This window comes from Pleurodeles waltl, chromosome 3_1, assembly GCF_031143425.1.
Source record: "Pleurodeles waltl isolate 20211129_DDA chromosome 3_1, aPleWal1.hap1.20221129, whole genome shotgun sequence".
Lineage (NCBI taxonomy): Eukaryota > Metazoa > Chordata > Amphibia > Caudata > Salamandridae > Pleurodeles > Pleurodeles waltl.
In genome coordinates, this window is record NC_090440.1 from 282801540 (window position 1) to 282822120 (window position 20581).

Genomic DNA, 20581 nt, shown 5'->3' on the forward strand with positions numbered 1-20581 from the left:
ATTGGAGTGGGGTAAAATGGGATGAATGGGATGGACTGGATTGGGGTGAGGTGGGTTGGAGTGGGGCAGATTGGAGTGGGGTAGACTGTTTTGGATTGGAGTGAGGCAGATGGGGGAGCCGCAGATTGTTTTGTCCTTGGAGTGGGACAGATTGTTTTGGATTGGAGTGAGGCAGACTGCTTTGGATTGGAGTGAGGCAGACTGCTTTGGATTGGAGTGAGGCAGACTGCTTTGGATTGGAGTGAGGCAGACTGCTTTGGATTGGAGTGAGGCAGACTGCTTTGGATTGGAGTGAGGCAGACTGCTTTGGATTGGAGTGAGGCAGACTGCTTTGGATTGGAGTGAGGCAGACTGCTTTGGATTGGAGTGAGGCAGACTGCTTTGGATTGATGTCGACAGATTGGAGTGGGGCAGATTCTTTGAGATTGGAGTGGGGCAGATTCTTTGAGACTGGAGTGGGGCAGGTTGTTTTGAATTTGCATTGACAGAGTGGAGTGGGGCAGATTGTTTGGGACTGAAGTAGAGCAGATTGATTTTAATTGGAGTGGGGCAAATTGTTTGGGATTGGACTGGAGCAGTTTGGAGTGGGGCACATTGTTTTGGCTTGAGGTGGCAGACTGTTTTGGATTGGAGTTGGGTAGATTGGAGTGGGGAAGATTTAGTTTGATTTGGAGTGGGGCAGACTGTTTTACACTGGAGTGGTGCAGGTTGTTTTCGATTGACGTGGGCAGATTGTTTGGGATTGGAGTGGGACAGACTGGAGTGGGGTACATTGTTTTGGACTGGAGTTGGGTAGATTGGAGTGAGGCAGATTTTTCTTGGATTGGAGTGGGGCAGATTGTTTTACAATGGAGTGGTGCAGGTTGTTTTCAGTTGGCGTGGGCAGATTGTTTGGGATTGGAGTGGGACAGACTGGAGTGGGGTACATTGTTTTGGATTGGGGCAGGTTGGTGTGGGGCAGATTTGTTGCATTCGAGTGGGGCAGATTGGACTGTGGCAGACTGCATTGGGGCAGACTGTGGCAGACTGCATTGGGGCAGACTGTGGCAGACTGCATTGGGGCAGACTGTGGCAGACTGGAGTGGTGCAAATTGTTTTGGACTGGAGTGGGGCATATTGTTTTGAGTTGGAGTGGGGAAGATTGTTTGGGGGCAGATTGTTTTAGATTGGAGTGGGGTAGATTGTTTTAGATTGGTGTGGGGCAGATTGTTTTGAGATTGGAGTGGGACAGATGGGAGTGGGGCAGAGTGGAGTGGGGCAGAGTGGAGTGGGGCAGAGTGGAGTGGGACAAATTGTTTTGGATTAGAGTGGGGCAGATTGTTTTGGATTGGAGTGGTGCAGATTGTAGTGGGCAGATTGGTTTGAATTGGAGAGGAGCAGACTTTTTTTAGATTGGATTGGGGCAGATTGTTTTGGATTGGGGCAGATTGTTTTGCATTGGAGTGGTTCAGGTTGTTTTCGGTTGGTGTGGGCAGATTGTTTGGGATTGGAGTGGGACAGACTGGAGTGGGGCACATTGTTTTGGATTGGAGTGGGGCAGATTGGTGTGGAGCAGATTTTTTGCATTCGAGTGGGGCAGATTGGACTGTGGCAGACTGCATTGGGGCAGACTGTTTCAGATTGGAGTGGTGCAAATTGTTTTGGATTGGAGTGTGGCATATTGTTTTGAGTTGGAGTGGGGCATATTGTTTTGAGTTGCAGTGGGGCATATTGTTTTGGGGTAGATTGTTTTGGTTTGGAGTGGGTGCAGGTTGTTTTAGATTGGTGTGGGGCAGATTGTTTGGACTGGAGAGGGTCAGATTGTTTTTGGTTTGGAGTGGGACAGACAACAGTGGGGCAGACTGTGTTGGATTAGAGTGTGACAGATTGTTTTGGATTGGAGTGTGACAGATTGGAGTGGGGCAGAGTGGAGGGGGACAAATTGTTTTGGATTGGAGTGGGGCAGAGTGGAGTGGGACAAATTGTTTTAGATTGGAGTGAGGCAGAGTGGAGTGGGACAAATTGTTTTGGACTGGAGTGGGGCAGATTCTTTTGGGTTGGAGTGGGGAAGGTTGGAGTGGGGCAGATTGTTTTGGATGTAGGTGGGGCAGATTCTTTTGGGTTGGAGTGGTGCAGATTGTAGTGGGGCAGATTGTTTTGGATGTAGGTGGGGCAGATTCTTTTGGATTTGACTGGTGCAGATTGTAGTAGGCACATTGTTTTGAATTGGAGCGGAGCAGCCTTTTTTTAGATTGGATTGGGTCAGATTGTTTTGGATTGGAGTGGGGCAGATTGTTTTGGATTGGAGTGGGGCAAATTGTTTGGGACTGGAGTGGGGCAGGCTGGAGCGGGGCAGATTGTTTTAGATTTGAGTGGGACAGATTGGAGTAGGGTAGACCACAGTGGGGCAGATTGTTCTGGATTAGAGTGTACCAGATTGGAGTAGGGCAGATCAAAGTGGGGTAGATTGTTTTGGATTAGAGTGGGGCAGACTGGAGTGGTTTGGTTTGGGAGGATTAGAGAGTCGTGGACTGGAGGGGATTTAGTTGAGTGGTTTGGTTTGGAGTGGGGTGGGATGGATTGGACTGTCTGGGATCAATTGGATTGAATAAGGTGAATTGTTGTGGGGTGAAGTGGGGCAGACTTTTTTGGATTGGGTGGGGAAGTTTGGATTGGAGCAGGCTAGATTGGTGGGTACTACACGATTATGTGTTAAAGCATAATTTCGGAAACTACACATAGAGTAACAATGTTGCATTGCAATGCTTAGACCAAGAAAATCTTTTGAGAACAGCGCCTATGAGCAAAGAGGGAGAAATGAGAACCTGACAAAGTAAAAGAAAAGAGTTAACTGTAGAAAAGAAAACTTTGCAATTTTGTTTTTCCTGCTGGGATTGTTTTTGCAAGCCACACGCCTTCTGTTTGCAGGGCCCTGGAAGTTAAAAATAAGTATGTCAATCATGTTGGGAGGGGTGGATGAGCACTGATTGATTCAACTTAATCAGCGTGTGGTCCCTGCTCCACAGGCAGAAATGGAAATGATGGTTGGCCTGCAATGACAATTACAAGAATTTAGTGGTCCTAAATTTTTACTGAATTCACAAAAAAAAGAAGATAAGAGTATTTAGAGGTATATTTTCCTGCATGCTACACTTTTCTCCACACAACTATCTGACATTAATATTCCATTAATGTATACTGTGAATTTCTTAGCCTTAAGAAGTAGAGGTTACATTTGTGGTAGGGCATTGCCATACAGTTTGAACTTCCTGCTAAATTCCTTTAACATACTGGAAGCTATTGATGGGGACAGAATGGGAGCTGAAAGAAAAAAAAATTTACTTCATTGTTAGGGATCGGAGGGTCAGGTAATATTTAGGACTTTACCTCAAACTGCTCCCCAAGAAGGACAAGAGGAACTTAATGTTTTTGAGGAGGCATGGAACACAGATTTAAACCCACATCCAGCATAGAACTGAATAGGTTTACATTTTATATGAGGGTTCAACGCGAGGGTGGATCTTTTGATGACTTTCTTACAACTTTAAGAGGGCTGTCTATGAACTGTAATTTTGGTGGTATGTGTGATAAGAAGATCAGAGACCTAATAATCGTAAATGTAAGGAGTAAAAAAATACAGAAACAATGGGTGATGGGGGGATCCTAATTTACAGGATGTCATCACCACTGCTCAAGCATTTGTAAAGTCTGAAAAAAATGGATGAAGTCAGTTCAAGATACCAACACTGCTGTGGATGAGGTATGTGTGGTGAATAACAGTGCTACTTGTAGAGGTACTCAAGGAAGAAGAAAGAATGAAAAATCTATAGTTTGTTATAGATGAGGAAGTTTCAGTTGTGTATCATCATTTCCTCAATGTCCTGCTATAGGGAGAGAATTCAACAAATGTGGTGGGATTGGGCGCTTCGATGTATATGCAAAGATGATAAGAAAAAAAAGTTATTTTTCCAAAGGCAGAATGACTAACATAGGGGAAGTTTCTTGTGTGAGGTGTGAATGTGAAGAGACCAGTGATGAGACAGAAAAAGGGATAGGTGTATCTGTGAATTCTCCGCAAGAGGAGAGCAATGAGGGTAAGAGACCCCCACTGGTGCAAAGTTCAAATTCTTAGGAAGGTGTTAGAATTCCGGACTGATTCTGGGTCTGGGTGGACCATCATTACTAAAGAATAAGGTTTACAAAAGTTTAATGATGCTATAAAGCTAAGTGATTTAAGAGATTTGGATATTGTGGTCCAGAGTTTTGCGTTCAAAAATTTATTTGGTAGAGTACACGGAGGTCGACATAACTTTCAAGTGAAGAGAAGCACATATTAAGCATGTGGCATATTGGCCGGGGTGGAGAGACCAATGAAATTTGGGCATTATACTTAATCCACGCAGTAAGGAACCTGTTCTTGATGAACAGGACAATGGGGCTAAAGTTGTGTCTCCATTTTCAGATGTTTTCTCACTACTTTCGGGTAAGTTAGAAGGTTATACTCATCGCATTAAACTCAAATGTGGAGCTCAACCAGTCAAACAAAATTTAAGAAATGTGTCTATAAATGTTAGAGATCAACTTAAAAGTGTGTTGCACGAAATGTTAAGTGGTGATATTATTGAAGAAGTAGAGTCTTCTGAATGGGTGTCTCACATAGTTTCACCATGTAAGGCAGATACATCTTTGAGGCTGTGTATTGACCTTAGAGCACTTGTTTTGTCTGCAGAAACAATAGTAGCCCCATTGGTGAGTACAGGGTTACTCTATGATAGTGGGGAGGGACCAGTAGCCCATTGGTTAGTAACCACTAACTCCCCTCAGTTCACCTTCTGCGCATAAGATCACATCTGGACTGGACAAAGGTCAGGAGAAGTACTGCCCTGCTATTCCCTGGACCTGGCAAAGAGTGGCTGCACTGAAGACTGGACTGCACTTGCTGATGCTTGGGCTAGCAAAAAGAGGACTGTGCCTATGGTGCCTGGCTTATGGGAAAGTCACTCCCGAGCCCCAGACAGAAGAGTTGAAATCCAAGAGTCAGTTGGTATACTTCCTGTTACACCACCAGGTCCACAGAAGCCCGTTCTGTCCACTCAGTACTCACAATCGCCTGATCAACACTGACTGCCGACATGCAGCCTGGACAACCAAGTCTGATGCTCAAAAGCTGCACCTCAGTCTGCTGAGCCCAGAAGAGTCATCGGAGTGCAGTTTCATTGCAGAAGACAGAAACTAGTCTTCACCAAATGTGTGATTGGTGAACAGTAGTACAGTGACTACTGGACTTTTGATGGCCCAATGATAACCTTAAGGGACATCAAACCCTGTGGCCAAAGTGACCCTACTTGGACCATGGACCGAGGAGTAGCTCCAGGAAGACCCCTATGGACAATGCATCATCTTCAGCATCCTGTACCCTCTTGCATCAGGACAAATCAATTGAAGTCTATGCATCAGGGCCAATCCATTCTCCAATAGCACCTGGAACTGGACTTCAGAGTACTTTGGTGTTAAGGTAACTGTCCTACTACTTCTCATTAGCCCCCCTGACTTTCCACCTGTTTGAGTTGGTCAACCAAAATGGGCAGGAGGAGCCAAACAGCTCTTTAAAAGTAGCACAAAGTTTCCAAACTTTGCAGCTACCAATGCTTGCTAGCACTTTTAAGTGAAAAGCTGAAATGTATGTTTTACTTAAAAATCTAGAGCTCTGGAACCCTTCAGTGGATTTTATTCGTTGTTCATAAAAATACAATTTATTTTCATAACTTGGTTTCGGATTTCTTTCAGGGTTCGAAATGCTTTACACTTGTTCCTTTGCTTAAGCCTGGCTGCTCAAAGTCATAGCTACCAAGGGAAAAGGGACTATACAGATTTACGGGTTGAAGCACCTGCTGCCACATTTTCTGAAGAAAGGTCATATGACTTCTGTTGTACGTGGTCTAGGTGGGGAGAGCATCCACTGCAACTTGGCTATCCTGCAGCTTTTTAAAGGGTTGACTTAAAGACAGTATTTGTTGTCATGTCAGTCTCAGGTTTTCCAAAAACAAAAATCATAATAAAGCTACATTCATGTTTACAGAGCCTTTTAGTTAGTCAGCAGTTATTCACGTATGCTTTACCTACAACAACAAACAAGACGGGGCTATGGATCCGCCCAGTTCATCCACTGGTAAACCTACACTGTGAGTGATGGTATTTAACCTCATTAAATGTGCACAGCCACCTAAAAAAATGTGATAGGACTGGTGCATCTGGGCTGCAGGCACACTCATTTATTTTATATGTTTGACATGTTTTTGGCATATTGTATATGCTTGCAAAAAAAAAAAAAAAAACTACATGATAAAACTATTCATGGTAGCCATGATCAGTCCCACTGCTTTTGTCAATGATTGTAGTAAATGTGTGTAGATGTTGCTATGGCCCACTGCTTCGCAGTGCTGCACTTAATTTGTAAATATACTGGAGGCTCGCTCTTCGACTACCCAGATTAATACCTATGTATCTGTGGGAACGTAGCATTGTTGCTGCCTAGTACTGTTCTTGTTCTGCGCGTGAGGCAAGATAAATTGGGTGGGCAGACATACACGCCAACCTCCAACATCTCTTACTTCTTTGGGCTGTTGGAGGAGTGTAACCATCGCAGAGTAGCCTTGATTATGGTTACACCAAAAGTCCATCCGTTTAAATTGGGGGTGGGGGGCGGACGATTATGCTGGCAGAAAGGATACTCCATTGCTGGTGTGATGGAGCACCCTTTCTGCCAAAATATAAATTAGGCTCTCAGTTGTTTTACTATGTTTCCTAGTATGTTACAATGAGAAAGGCAGATATTCACTGAAGTGTCTGTTAAGAACTTAGGTGATTATGATTTTGCTTTGTTGAGAGTAGAAGTAAAGACAAATTGCCACAAGTTTTAGCTACATAATTATTTCTGTTTTTGGATAGTTTCTCTCTCCCCATGATTTTCATTTATTCCTAATGTTAGATGCCAGGTTTCTGCTGCACATGTACTCCGAATAAGAGCCTGCCTAACCTGTTATTCCAACATCCATTTCAGTTATTTAATGCAGTGACAAAGCCGACAGGCTTTTTGGCTTGCTACCAGTCTAGGCTCACAGTGCTTAAAAGAGGCAGGGCGGGTGCAGCGTGACTGGGAGTAGAAGAGGAGATGGGGAGGAGCGGGGGTACATTAAATTATTATTTTTAATTAAAAATGTACCTGATCCGCAGACCCGCGCCACTCTCCTTTCCTGCGTTGCTGCAGGCACATTCTCCCAGCCTGCCCTGCGCCAATCCTGACGCTGCTCAAAGCAGCGTCAGGATTGGCTGGATGCTCTCAGGTAGACTGGGAGCTTGTGCAGGCGCTCTCCAGCCAGGCAACTGTGTTGCCGGGCTGGAGATAGCCTACTGCACATGTGCGTTTGGCTGGCCCAAGACGGCCGGCCAAACACACATGTGCTCCCCCTCAGTGCACATCACCCCCGTGGCCCCGCCCATTTCAGAACAAAAGAATAATAAACCTGGTTTATTATCCTTTCGTTCTGAAAGGTTTGCAGCTTCTGCTGCCAGCAAGGGGGGGGGGGGGGGGGGGGGGAAGCTCCTCCGCCCTTATGGAGGAGCCACTCCTGCTCGCTGCCACTCTCCAAGTTGAAGGTTATGACTTTGACACCCTGCATGGCAGGGTGGGCCTGGCTGGCGGCTACATAATACGTCCAAGCACGCTAAGGAGTGGGGAAGGGCCTGAGGAATGGAGAGGTCACCTAAAGGGAGGGGGCAGTACCCACCCTTCCCATAGGGCCCTTAGGCAACCTTCCCACGGCACTGCACTATATTTCAGTTTTGGTAATTTTTAGCACCATGTTGCTTTGAGCCTATAAGCGACAATGTAGAGTAGTCTTTTTAAAGAGTCTCAGAAAGCAAGGTGTGCAACTGGTGCATTGCAGGCTTCTCTTTAATGAGCAGTTTTCTTGCCTGTCTCCTGACGCAGACGCAGAAGCAGACTGCCGCCTGCTTTTGTGCTAGGAACTCAGCTTACAAGGGAGATCAGCGACTTGGTGGTAGATGTTGCAGTCCTTATTCATTATTTGCATGCTAATAAGAAACCGATAAGAATGATCATTCACGTGGCTTAGCATTGGAAAAGAATATATTTGGCCAACATCAGTACTGTAAACATTGCAAAGGAAACCATATTCAGTAACATGGTGAAGGTCCTTTACATTCCAGGTATTTTCTTTAAACCAGGATAATTTCAGAATCAGGTAAGTATGAGGTTAACAACATACCACAAAGATTTCTCTTTTAGTTCAGCTATGTGCTGAGGGAAATCCAATCCACCAAGAAATATTGGAGCTCTTGCAGCACAACTCCAATTCAATGCGCAACCTATTGTACCAAATGCAGGAATATCAGATGTCATGCCCCGCATATGTTAATGCACAAAGACGCTTTAGGTTGGTTAAAAACATGCTGAGGTTTTCAACAGTGGAAGCTGTACAAATGCATAGTATGTGCAGCAGGCATGAGTGGGACCTGCTAACCAATCAGCTTTGAAGTTTAAACGTGAGAAACCCCTTATATATGAAATCCTGTTATAAAATATGACCTGTAAAACAATGTGAGCTGCAAAGCCTTGTTTCTAAACAGGCAGGTCAATAGATTTCTCTAGTTGAGTTGAAGAGTATCATGAGTAGTTTCTGATAGAAACTTTGGAACATGTAGGAAGAGATTCACTGATATACAGTCCTGCACTGGACAGAAGTGTTTGCTGCTCACAAATACGGTCACGAATAAAGCACACAGGTACAGTTTCACAAACCGAGGTTGAATGCAGAAAGGAGGGTAGGATAAAAGCATTAATGGGACACAGTCTTTTGAAGCCCACACCTCTTGTATGATTGTCAGTGAACCACTGACACAATGAGAGTGCTATAGTAAACTATATTCAAAACCTAAATAACTTCTGAAGACAAAATGAGGCTAATCAGGAGATGCAACACAACAGTCATGTAGGAGCTCCAGGAGGTCGTTTAGGTGTTGGTAGGCTTGGCATCGGTCTCTTCTCTTTCCACACCTTATTGGAAGCATGCTTTGATAGCAAACAGGTCATATTTCTACTAATCTGAACAAGAAGAAGGTCATGTGTTAGTGAAAGTTGTGGGTTCATGGCTTCAGGTACAAAAGTATCAGCAGATGGATCTTTCTCATGAAATTCTTCAATGTCAGTACAGCCACTCTTGGAAGAGATCCCACAAAGTATTGTTCTGGACATCCTAAAAAAAATGAGCATTTGTGAGAGAGTAATTTCTTCATGCAGTGACCCTAGATACTTTGATGCCAGTCATTTTGTAAGTCTGAGGGTCAAATGGGAGTCACTCGTGTGACCCCTTTTGCCTGTATAAAGTGAGGTTTCGCTATGAAGGTGAGATGACGTCTCTCCCCTCCTCTTCCAGTCAGCAGAGGCCCTAACCTTGGTCCTTTGCAGGTGATCATATCTTTTTGCCCCTGGGTGCATTAAAGATGAAGACTCCGTTTAGGAAGATGTGTTAATCTCTTTCTTCCAAATACAATTTCTGCTGGCTACGAGACACCCCAAAAGTGTCATTAAAGTGTTCATCACATTTAAAACCTTTCTTCGTTCTTCAGCTCTAAGAAGGTACCCCAAATCTCCTTAATGTTTTCTCACCTCTGTCAACAAATCAGGCTTTGAATAGCAGTCAGTTATAACATTTATTTCATCTAATATTGCTATCACTTTCAAATGTAAATAAATTGGTCTTCAACGTATTCACTGTTTAGGTTTCGAATGCACAGCACATGCGCCGTGATTGCCAAATCTCTTGTAAACAAAAATAAAAAATAAAAACTTATCATTGGTTGGCTTCAACCTCATTTTTGTTTCCTTGTTTTTGATCGGTCAGGGATTCCCACTTTAACTTTGGCATCCTAGGGCTTCCTGATATTTTTTTTTCCATTGTGCATGGATCAAGTACAACTTCCTGTGCGTGACCAGTGTCCTTCAACCAGTCGGACCCTTCTGTAAGTACTTTTTTTTTTTTTTTTTTTTTAATTCTGGCACTCCATAAGAGTGCATCTGTTTGCAGGTTGTCTCCCCTTCTCCCTGTGTGCCCAGTTCTCCAGCTATCTTTCATAGTGGACACTAGGTAGCGCTGACTTATAAAGGAGCTTCCTCCGAGTGATTGGAGGGGAGGCCCCTCTGAGGAGACTGTTCTACTGGTCGCTGCGGTGTGGGTCTCCATCACAACAAAGCCCTCATCTTGTTACAGTGCCTTGGCCCGGCACTGGGGAGTTCTCCCCAGATGTTCTTGTTCCCCATTTTTTGAACTGATGACAGAAAATACTTTCAGAGAATGGTTCAGGGAGCTTTAATTGTGTTTTCGATGTGAGCAACTGGGAGTGGCCTGTTGTTGGATAAACACCTCGAGAGCTGTTGCAACAGGAACTGTTTTTTCGAGTAGTCCCAGCAAGCCACGCATCCATTGTTTACAGATATATATATTTTTTTTTCAACCGACAGATGTGCACCTCATCAGGCACGTGTACACAAATGTTCAGTGTTGTGTACACAGTGTGTGTTAAGGGGCTTTTATTTCCTTACGAGCCCCATCCGGTGCAGTGCTGCTCCTGCATGCAGTACTACCTTCAAGACCTGAGGCTTTTGCAACACTGTTACCACCTAGCCCTACTATGATCTGCGGATTACCACTGTACCAATGAACGCTGAGGCTTGCAGCAGCACAGCCAGCAGCAATACGGGGGTCTGAAGCAGCTCTGCCGGGCCTGTGGTAAACTGTAGCACAGTGTTACTATTGGGCCCCTTAGTGTTCAGCCCTATCACAGAGTTACTGAGCCACTGGGTTCGCTAGACATCTTTCAGTAAAAGAGTGTCAGCTCTTGGGGTATTGTGTTAATGATATGACAAATTGCTTTAATCCCGGATAGATCCTCTCTTAGATAAGAATCACCCTGTTGAATGGGAACTAATAGGCTTAGAGTTGTGTGAAGCATTTTACAGTTTTTCTTGGTATTTCATTGGTAGTTAAAGCAATTCTTCCTAAGGAGGACAAGCAATCAGCCTGGTACTCTGTATATCTGGAGGTATCAACTATACAGTGAGATTAGCGGTGATTGAGAACTCCCGGAACAGTATCCAGTGAACTGCACAGCTGTGTCGGGAACCATCCTGATGTCAGATAGCCATATTACAAAGCAGATAGTCTATTCTGACGCAGCTGCACCCCTACACAGTGACACCTCAGTGTTATTATAGAACACACTGTTTTCATTGTCATGATAGTCTTTTCAGATGAAACTGTTGTCAATTTTCAATTAATAGTTATGAAGAATAACCACACTGTGTCTGTGGGAACTCTGTTGTGCCTTACCTATTAACTAATTGGTGTAGATTTCGCCCCAAAAGTAAGATAAAATCGTCTGCAAATGCTGAGCAGTTGGCTGAAGCTCATGTGCAGGGATACTCAATTTTGGCTAGCTAAGCATGAAATTGTCTAGTCACTTTGTTAAACAGTTATCTAACCAGTGGGGCAAAAGGGAGACACTTGCTAGCTAGTGGGCTAGTAAGTATCTAGCTATTTCACTGTGGTACTTTTTTTTATTTACGTTCAGGCACTCCATAACAGTACATCTGTTTGCAGTCCATCTCCCCTGTGGGACCCCTTCTGTGTCATTGGGTTGCATACGTTACATCTTTGGTGTAACTCTAAAGGTGTGCTTTCCGTCCCATGGGTGATACGGGCAAACGTGGGTCAATTCACCAATGAGGAATGTAAAAGACAAGTTATTGTTTCCCCGCAATACACTATTCAATGTGTAATTCACATAGAAGTATTGCTTTTGTTTACTAACTAAAGCGATTAGGGGCATCATGGTAACAGTAACCAAACTTATTTAATTATTCACATTATTACACACACTATACCAAGGAAAATGAATAATTTTAAGTAAAAAGTATTTATTATAAACAGGAATAATCTGTTTCTCAGTACATATAAAGCAATTACACAGAATATTATGAAAACAGCAAGCAGACACGTTATAATTAACAAGAATGAAATTAACATTTCTAGCATGTGTTAGACCTGACAGCCTTAGGGTGGTCACCCCTAACTTTTTGCCTGTCTCCCTCCACTTTTTGGACACTGTTTTTGCTAGTTTTTAGACTCTGCGCACTTTACCACTGCTAACCAGTGCTAAAGTGCATATGCTCTCTCCCTTTAAACATGGTAACATTGGATCATACCCAATTGGACTATTTAATTTACTTATAAGTCCCTAGTAATGTGCACTTATGTGCCCATGGCCTGTAGATCAAATGCTACTAGTGGGCCTGCAGCTGCCACCCACTTAAGTAGCCCCTTAACCTTGTCTCAGGCTTGCCATTGCAAGGCCTGTGTGTGCAGTTTTCACTGCCACTTCGACTAGGTATTTAAAAGTACTTGCCAAGCCTAAAACTCCCCTTTTTCTACATATAAGTCACCCCTAAGGTGTGCCCTAGGTAACCCCTAGAGCAGGGTGCTGTGTGGGTAAAAGGCAGGACATGTACCTGGGTAGTTTACATGTCCTGGTAGTGTAAAACTCCTAAATTAGTTTTTACACTACTGTGAGGCCTGCTCCCTTCATAGGTTAACATTGGGGCTGCCCTCATACATGATTGAAGTAGCAGCTGCTGATCTGAAAGGAGTAGGAAGGTCATATTTAGTATGGCCGGAATGGTAATACAAAATCCTGCTGACTGGTGAAGTTGGATTTAATATTACTATTTTAGAAATGCCAATTTTAGAAAGTGAGCATTTCTCTGCACTTAAATCTTTCTGTGCCTTACAATCCACGTCTGGCTGAGTTTAGTTGACAGCTGCTTGTGCATTCACTCAGACACACCCCAAACACAGGGTACTCAGCCTCACTTGCATACATCTGCATTTTGAATGGGTCTTCCTGGGCTGGGAGGGTGGAGGGCCTGCTCTCACACAAAGGACTGCCACACCCCCTACTGGGACCCTGGCAGACAGGATTGAGCTGAAAGGGGACCTGGTTCACTTCTAAGCCACTCTTTGAAGTCTCCCCCACTTCAAAGGCACATTTGGGTATAAAACAGAGCCTCTGCCCTACCACCTCAGACACTTCCTGGAGAAGAAACCCGAACCAGAACCTGCACCCTGACAAGAAGAACTGCCTGGCTGCCTAAAGGACTCACCTGACTGCTTTCTACAGAGGACTGCTGCCTTGCTGTTGCCCTGCTGTCTTGCTGCTCTCTTGCTTTGCTGCAGAAGTGCTCTCCAAGGGCTTGGATAGAGCTTGCCTCCTGTTCCCTGAAGTCTCAGGACCAAAAAGACTTCTCTCTTGCAACTGGACACCTTGTGCTGCGAAAAATTTGATGCACAGCTTGTTCCGCGTTGAAAAATTCACTGCACGCCGAACCGGAAAGACGCCGCTCGACTTCGTGAGGAAAAGATCGCCGCGGCACCTGCGGTGCGACCGGAACTTCGACGCACGGCCCGCCTGGACAACGCCGCCCGACTTCCAGAGGGGAAATCGACGCAGCACCTGCCGTGAGGGAGAAAATTCCACACATCGCCCACCGGAACGACGCACAACCGGTCAACAAGCCCAGGATTCCACGCACAGACCCCGGGGCGCCTGAAAACCCCGCAACCCGAAGAGGAGACCCGTCCGAGCGCCGGAAATCTACACAACGTCTTCCCCGCATGGAACATAACGACGCAAGTCCATGTGTGAAGGGGCGAAACCGACGCACACAGCATTTTTCTGCTCTGCGGCCCTTTGCTGAGATTTTTTCACTCCAACCAGGTACTTTGTGCTTGAAAGAGACTTTGTTTGCTTTTTAAAGACTTAAGACACTTTATATCACTCCCCAGTGATATCTTTACAATTTCTTATTGCATCTTTAATCGTTTTGACCTGCAAATATCCAGATAAATATTATATATTTTTCTAAACGCTGTGTGGTGTATTTTTATGGTGCTACATTGTGTTATTGTATGATTTATTGCACAAATACTTTACACATTGCCTTCTAAGTTAAGCCTGACTGCTCAGTGCTAAGCTACCAGAGGGTGGGCACAGAATAATTTGGATTGTGTGTGACTTACCCTGACTAGAGTGAGGGTCTTTGCTTGGACAGGGGGTAACCTGACTACCAACCAAAGACCCCATTTCTAACCGCCTGTTAAAAATGTAATTTAAAATCTATAATCCTGAGGCCTATTTCTATGTACTACACTTAAGAAAGCATGGAAGACGCTTGCAGTCTAGAGTTTCTTAGGTTGAAAAGACACACTATGTGACTTGTTGACAGCAAAGGCTGACTTTATCAGTGGAGGCGTGAAGACGGTTCCATATAGAGGGCAAACACATGCTGCTAGAGCAGTCAATTGGTCTACCTACGGGAGTCTGCTTTATCAGCTTCAGGTGAGATCTAGCATCTGCGAAGTGTGCTGGCAGTAGATGTGACCATCTCTGGCAGAATCTCAGGTGATTATCTGGGTGAAGGACCACTCCTGACAAGGGTCTAGTGGTAGCCCCGAACTCTTATCAGACATTTGAATTTCTGACTTAAATTTAGGAATGTCTGACATAGGTGATGTGCATAAAGGTGTGCGTCGCAGAAGTGTCCGTATGGACATAGGAGGTAAGAGGACATCAATTCAGATTACAGAATTTTGATTTTATGTCTGTATGTGTTCTTACTTAACCATGACATTGTGAAAAGTAGACATTTGACACAGACAAGTGTTGCATCAAGTGTTGTTTCTATGTCATCATTCAAATGGCTTGACACATTCACAGTTCTTAGAAAGATAAGATCAGTTGACACCTGAGTCTAATTGCAGACATTAGAATGATTCTGCATAAATCAGGAAAGATGGCGGCCTCCATTGCTTGAGAGTGGGAAGATGGTGACCTCCATTAGCTAAGATGGAGCCACACCTTGGGGGCTTTATGTCATCCCCCCTCTTGTACGTCTGAATGTGATATCATAGGGGAGTATTTAACCAACAGGGGTTTATCTAATCTTATAGGGAAATCCATGCTCTCAACTTACTAAGGTGTACATTACTTAAAGTAAAATATACACCTAATTGAACTAAGTATGTAAAATACAATAAAAAGCATTCAAAAATCTAATTTATAAATGAATGATAAAACAAAGGCAATCAATATTTCATATATGTAAAAGAATAAAATGATACATATAATAAATATAGCAAAGCACGAATACTTTCAAACCTTGCGCTGCATCAAATAATCAATGTATATATTGTAAGAAATTTTAAAATAACATACCAGTGATGATATGAGATAGGCCAAATTTTAAATATTTTGTTTTTTACTAGCTATTTTTAAACTATTTTCTTTAGTACATAGTTTTTACAGGTTTTGTGGTATATGTGGCAAATGCATATTGTTAATCATTGGTCATCTCATGAGTAGAGTTCATTCCTCATCGGAGGACATGTTGACATTGTCAAGTGCCCACGCAGCATTTGTGTGATCATTAAGGAATCCTTACAGAGCGTGTTCATAGTTAACAGTCTGTGCATGTGATGGCCCAGTAATTAGTTGCTCATCTGAGGCTCTCTGTGGTAACTGTGGCTCCCTTCCAGGGGGGTGGAAAGTTAACTACGGGTCAAGCCACTGCTCACAAGTTGCGTCGAAAAGTACCTCTGGTGATATTGCTCTGTCATAGTTAGCATCCTGTAGAAGGGACAGATGCAGTGGTCAGCACAGTTTCTGGTGCTCATGTAGAGGTTGAATAACTGTTTCCACATCAAGAAAAGGCACATGTGGCTGCCACAGATGTAAGTCCAAGATGGCTTCAGTTGGACAGTTAATGCACCACAACACAGTTTTTACTTGTGTAGCGTCCATTTTGTGTAAGCATCCAGAGCTCACCAAGTTCAGATAGCCAAGCATGTCCCATGTAGCATACTAGAGTCTCCCTACAGCTTTGCTCAGCTAGATACATGTACTCCATGTTGTTGATTTTCTTGTCGGAACAGGAGAAAGGTGTTGGTGCCACAGCCGATTAACAGTATCCTGATTGGAAATCCTCCAAAAAGGCTGGAGAACGGGGAATGAAAATGACGTAATCAGTTCAAATACTGCTTTAAATCCAGTCAGCAGATCCAATGTTCTTAAAAAGATGCACATCACCAGTTGTCACAGATAAATTAAATATTGTTTGTGCAATATCTGCAAAATATGTCAGGTACTGTGTGTAACAGCCTCTGAATTCTGAAGTAGTTTTGGGTGTTGCAGGGACTTTTTTGCAACAGAACAGGCAATAGCCTGTTTAAATCATCATAACACATAGATTACATACTTATACTAGGCCAAGGCATGTTCCTAATGATATTTCAAGGTGGTGGATGGAAGGTCCTTCCACATCTCTGGATTGCTGTTGAAACTGTTATGAAGCATGACTGGCTGGGTTCCAACCAACAGAAAGGTACCATTTGTTACAAAATAAATAAGAACTGTTCTTCAGAAGTTCTTGATGTGTGGAAATGCATCCAATGAGGAAAGACAGATAAAACACAACGTAACTCTGGCATCAAATCACTACACATTCCCTGCAATGATATGGTGTCACACAGAAGGGAGTGCCCAAGGGGATTTCTGTAATTTACTGTACTAATACACACAGGGTCATCTTTATTTTCGTTTAAACAGATATGGGAAAAAGGAAAAGCTTACATGAATTGAACAATTGTGAATTTTGCACAGTATCATACCAGCAAATAGAGTTATATTTTTGACACTTGTGAAAATTAAAGGTTGTAGTGGGCAATTAAATAATACTGTGTATTACCCAGATAAAAAGTGGAGTGTCACTGACTGTAAATGGTGCATCTTCAACTTGTTCTATCCTTTGTAGATTGTATGTAGATTCTTTTTTTATCCATGGTTTTTTGCATGAGCGGCACATTATATAATTCAAACTAGGCTGTTTCATTGGGAAGTTGGCATTAGTTTTATAATTGTCCTGAACTGAGTCTGCCCATGTTGTAATAAATTCAGGTCTCCTTTAAGGAGGTCTAAGGCTGATGACAAAATGTGATTTAATGATTACACTCTTTTAAAAAGCCTGTGAATGCCATTGTCAATAACTTTTTAAAAAGTGTTAGCATGTTTTCTTGAACTATTTGCCTAACTTATTTCAGAAGCTTTTTCTGAATACTTGTATATTTGTTTAATTCATTGAAGATGGCATATATTCCTGTGGCAAGGAATCTTGTATTTCTTATATGATGTGGTCTCAGATGAAAGTCAGAAAAATCCATATTCACACTTATTGAGAAAAAGTGTTCTTGCATACCTGAAAGACTATTGTGTTCCAACCTGTGTTGGTATAGCTTACCTACACTATGGGGTCATTACAACTTCGGCGCACGGAAAAGCCCGTCTGCCGAAGTCTCAGTTGGTAGGTTGCCGCCAGCGCAGCCACCTCCTCACCGGCCCCATTACAAGTTTCTCGCTGGGTCAGCGGGCGGAAACTCTGGCCCAGCCGGAAACGGCCTACAGCATTGTCTCCGGCTCATAATAGAGCCAACAGCAATGTTGTAGTGCGTAGGATGCACCAGCTCCCATTGCAAAGTTCACTGTCTGCAAAGCAGACAGTGAACTTTGCAACAGGGCTGGCCAGGCCTACACCCAGTCTTCTCCAGCCTTTTCATGGCAGTGTTATCGCCATGAAACTGCTGGCAGAGAAGGGGGTCGTAATCCCCAGAGCGGCGCTGCTTGCAGAGCTGCCCTGGCCGATTAGGACCCCCAGCACCGCCACACCATCATATAGATGAAAACTGGCGTGCTGGCAGTCCGACTGTGGTCATAATATGACGGACAGACCGCCGCCAATGTCATGAGACCGCCTGGGTCATAATAAGGCCCTAGTTATTACCACAGGTGTTTGTGTATTGTACCTTGGATCAGGACAATTAATTTTAGATTCAAGAATGTTGTAAAGGAAACACTGCATGCAGGTATCAGAATTATAAGGCCTTCAACAGGAAATCGGACTGAATTATAGGCTCCATTCTGTATCATATCATTTATGTTTGATTCAGACATAATTATTTGAAATTGCCTATTACTGAACATGGTCAGATTGACTGTTGGAAGGGAAGGTTTCTTTAAGTACTTCATTGTTCCAATCCCAGACAAGTAGTCTGCTGGATAGGTTTGTTCATAAAGATCACTTCTTAAGGTATTCTAAAAGCCCTAAATAAGACTTCTTTGCCTTGGAACTGCCAAGATTTGGTTGCCTAAATGCTTTTTTCGTCAGTATGTGCTTTCCAACACTCATATCCTTGAAAAGCCAGGTTTTGACTAAACTCTGTGGAGTAAATCATCTTGTTGGTCAGACTACATTATTTTGGTTATGTGTTCTGATTTAAAGTTGACATGGTGAAAAGTAGACATTTGACACAGACGAATGTTGCATCAAGTGTTGTATCTATTTCATTAATTGAATGGCTTGACGTTTTTACAGTTCTTAGTAAGATCAGGTCAGTCGACATCTGTGTCTAATGACAGACATGACAATGATTCTGCATAAATCAGGAAAGATGGCAGCTTCCACTGTTTGAGAGTGGGAAGATGGCGACCTCCATTAGCCGAGATGCCGTCGGGCCTAAATAAGATAGAGCCGGACGTTAGGTACATTCAGTTGCTTCCTCTGAAAGTAATCTGCTCAGTGAAAGCTGAACTGAAAGTTGTCCATTAGGGTTGTGTCCAGGGAGGAATGCATTATATTTTCCACATGCTCTGCTGTTCTCTGATAAATACTTGTGAACCTCTAAGGATCTGTGCCTGAATTACGGTGTTCATTTTTAATCCTGTAATAAAATGAATGGGGTATAAAGAGGGCAACTGCAATTTGTTGTGCGTCACAGAGGGCCTTTAAATGTTAAAATGGCATAAGGACTTGTAGTTTTGCATTTGATTACAGCTGGTTAAACCGGTGGTAGTGCAGGGCCAGTAAAGAGAGGGTCATTCCCATTTTATTTGATCTTTTTACACAAATTTCGCACACATTTACAAAAAACCGTGGGATTTCTAAAAAAAAAAAAAAAAGTGCAGATTTCGTGGTTGTCTTGCAAATCGAGAATCGTGATATCCGGGGTAGTCTGTCTATTTGGTCGTCTATTAAAGGTTTGATAGTCAACCTATATGGAATGCACAACTCCCTCACAAGCCTATTTTTTGTTTTTTACTGTTTGCAAGCCCACCAATTTAATGAAGAGGACCCCTTCAGATTCTCATCCGATTCTGCGACCATTCTCCTGCTGTTTTGCCTCAAAGGATCAGTCAGCTAGGGCAAGCAGTTTATCTCTGCCAGTCTTCCATACTTATTTCTATGATCAATCACAGTGGTTTTCATCATTTGTCCCTACTTTCTGATTCGCTATGCAATCTTTTCTCGTTCTCCTTGCTTTGACAAACTACACAAAGGCGATGCTTGTTGCAGACTAGAAATTCACCCCCGGCGTCCAAAAATATCCTCCATAACATTTTTCAAAAGATCGTCCCAGGGCTAGAGAACGTCTTTCCTCGGCCAACTACTACCCAGTACATGCACAGTGAAACTGTGTGAAGCGGCCTCTAGGACAGACCATCATGTAAATAGTAACACTCTCGCCGTTTATCGTTCAGTTGGCAAAGAGTCAAGCTCATAGCTAGGGTAAAAGCACAACTTTATGAAGAGTCAAGTCACAGCTACGTGCAAACATTCTACAGTTTCATACCAATGCCAGATATCATAATTACTGTGAAGTTGGGAAACAATGAAACTTTTGTTCGAATGCCTGAAGCCTTTACAGCCTGCAAGCCAGTGCGTTAATTCTTTTAAAGCAGAATATTTTCATTTTGGTGGAAAGTTATTTTTTTTATTTTTTTAAGGTTTACCTTATCACATTATAAACACATAACAGCATTTCTGCTTATCAAATAACACTATTATATATTCGTACAGAACAGACAGACGATTACTGATTAACAAGCCAGATGCTAGAAAGAAGAAAGAACGAGTTTGTTCCTATCTGTTACGCTCAACTGATTTTTTAAATCTGCCGTCTTTGCGCTAGCAACTGGATATTAACAAAGAGATGTTTCAATACCATGTTAAACGGCACATCATTATGAAAAACGGTTGTTATAAACCTTATGGTCAATTTTTTTTTTACCAAAGCATTTAAAAGCACGGTCAAACTCTGGCATCAGCCTGTTTAAGACACAGTCCAATTACATTTTTACTCAAATAAAGGAATTTGACATATTAGCCCTGGTACTTTCTTTTGGACGTTCAGTAAATACGGGATGCAAGATACACACACCTAATAGATCAGTAAACTGCCCATTGCAAAATCATTGGCCCACATGGAAGGAAAAATTAAGGAAAGCCAAATACAGCTGCAGCCATCTTTCAGTTTACAACAACGTACACACAGAACCAGAACATACTTTTTTTTCACGAATAACATTTTAGAGAGTAAAACCACGTTTTGAGAATAGGGCCTGGTTTAGAGGTTGGCGGAGG

The 20581-nt window shown here is 43.1% G+C and overlaps 1 protein-coding gene across 2 annotated transcripts in view; it reads right to left on the reverse strand.

The window, feature by feature from the left end:
• MYZAP (myocardial zonula adherens protein) overlaps positions 1–20581 on the reverse strand; it is a 584270-nt gene that overhangs the window by 499462 nt on the left and 64227 nt on the right. The window lies entirely within an intron of this gene.